The sequence below is a fragment of the Eriocheir sinensis genome, chromosome 37 (genome assembly GCF_024679095.1).
Source record: "Eriocheir sinensis breed Jianghai 21 chromosome 37, ASM2467909v1, whole genome shotgun sequence".
In the NCBI taxonomy this organism is placed as follows: domain Eukaryota; kingdom Metazoa; phylum Arthropoda; class Malacostraca; order Decapoda; family Varunidae; genus Eriocheir; species Eriocheir sinensis.
This window is the reverse complement of record NC_066545.1, coordinates 9,991,571-9,993,994: the sequence shown is the minus strand read 5'-3', so window position 1 is coordinate 9,993,994 and position 2,424 is coordinate 9,991,571.

The window sequence follows — 2,424 nt, the reverse complement described above, 5'->3', positions numbered from 1 at the left end:
GAGAAATTAAGGTAGGGAAGAAATACCAAAATGGGGAAATATTTCGGTTGGGGAAGCAAATAATTAAGGGAGAAAATAAGATAGGGAAGAAATATATAGGAAAAAATTATGTAGGGAAGAAATAAATAGGGAAAAAATAAAGTAGGAAAAATAACAAATAAGGGAAATGTTTAGGTAGGGGAAAGTAACAATTAAGGGAGAAATCAAGGTAGGAAATGAATAAATAAGGGAGAAATTAAGGTATGGAACAAGCAGAAGGTAAGAAATTCAGAAAGGGCAATTAAGGAAAAGGGAAAGACAATTAAAGTAGTGTGAAGTAGAAAGGCAGAGAAAACAAAAATAGGAAGGAAAAGTAGGAAGGAAAAAAAACAAAAGTAGGAAGGATTGGTAGGAAGAAAGGAAGGTAAAAAAGGAAGAGGAGGCAGGAGGTGAGGAAGGGAAGAACCTACTGGCATGAAAGAAAGAGGGAAGCATTGAACCCATAGAGAGAACAGCCAATGGGAAGGGAAGGGAGAGGAACGGGAATGACGAAGGGGAGGTGAGGAGAGAATGGATGTTTGGAGTGGGTCTGTGAGAATGGAAGGGGGTGAGGAAAAGGAGGAAGAAGAAGAGGAAGAGGAGGAAGGGAGGAACATCGGATTACTGGGAAGGGTAAGAAAGAGATTAGAAGACAAACAGAAGGAAGAGGTGACTAAAAGAAAGGAGAAAGGAGGGGAGAAAAGAGTTGGGGAGGAGAGAGGAAGACGGTCAAAGATTTGTAAGATGGAAAGGGTTGGAAGGATGCATGGGGAGGGGATGGAAGAGAAAGGGAGGAGAGAAAAGTGGGAGAGACTGGGCAAGATAGGGACTGTAAAGAGGGGAGAGTGGGGGAGATGGGTAGGGGAGGGGAGGACTGGGGAGGGATGGGGAGAGTGGTTATGGCTGAAACGATTGATGTCCGCTGTTCATGCAAAGAAGAGATCAAGAAGGGGGAGAGGAGGGGGGAGGAAGGGGAGACGTGCTTGATGGGGAGAGGAGGGAGGTCATGGGGAGGAGAAGGAGGAGAAGGGGAGAGGGGTAGGATTGGCGATTATAAATAGTTTAGTTGGTCATCCCCCCCCCCCCTCAATCTAAAAGGAGAAATATTGGTAACGAGAGAGAGAGAGAGAGAGAGAGAGAGAGAGAGAGAGAGAGAGGGGCGACCTGTTTTCTGTCTCTCTCTCTCTCTCTCTCTCGTCATTTATTTCCCTCTTACTTATAGTTTTGTTTATCAGGAGTATTGGCAGGGAGAAAGAATGTTAGGTGTGAAAATTAGATACGTGCTCTCTCTCTCTCTCTCTCTCTCTCTCTCTCTCTCTCTCTCATGCCCTCCTTTAATTTATCAAGATACGCTTACAACCAAGAAGAATATTAAAGAAAAATCATAAGGCACAAGTTATTTACGACCATTTCACATACATAATCTTTCTATTTTTTTCTCACCTCTAATCTTTTTTTTCTTTCTTTCTTTTTCGTTGGCGCAGTTCTTCTTCATTGGTGATTTATTTTATGACGAACAGCCTTGGAAATGGGGAACGGGGGGCTGTGATTTAGGGTATGGGTGTGATGGAACAGGTGGAGGAGGAGGAGGAGGAGGAGAAGGAGTGGTAAAAGAGTATTGGGTAACGTGATGAAGGAGGAGGAATAAGGGGGGAAGGAAGGCGGTAGGGAGGAGGAGGGGGAGGATGTCTGGAGAAGAGGTGGCGATAAGAATAAGAAGGAAGAAATAAGGAGGAACGGTAACAAGGGGAATGAGTCAAAGAGAAAAAGAAAAAGGGAAGGGAAAGGGACAAGTTATGGTGGAGAGAGGGAAACTGAGACTTGGGGAATGCGTAAGAAGAGGAGGAAGAACGGAAGAAGAGTGGAAGAAGGGGAGGCGGGGGGAGAGGTCAGGTGGAGGGTGGGGAGGATTAGGGATTTTATGAATGTTGGTGACGAATGCTTGTGTGGGAGGAAGAGGAGGTAGAGGAGAAGAAGGAAGAATGGAGGAGAGGAGGGAGGGAAGGAGATGGTGAGAGGAAGTATTAGCGACAGTCGGAAAGGAAAAGTGTAAACTCACTTCGCTCGCACGCACACACACACACACACACACACACACACACACACACACACACACACACACACACACACACCTGTACAAAAAACACGACACCAGTTAACACGAATTTTCAATCAACTATATGATCACATTTCCATCTTAATGACTAACCGACTGACTTAAATACCTGACTAACTGACTCATCACACCTGACTAACTCACCCTCCCTATAAAAAGAATGTAACCATCTACCTGAAGTGACTGACTCAACCAGAAGTAAGATCCGGTGACTGGCTGACTCATCCACACTCCCTATTGACTGACTTATTGACTGACGATGTAGAGACAGACTGATCTAACTTGAGACT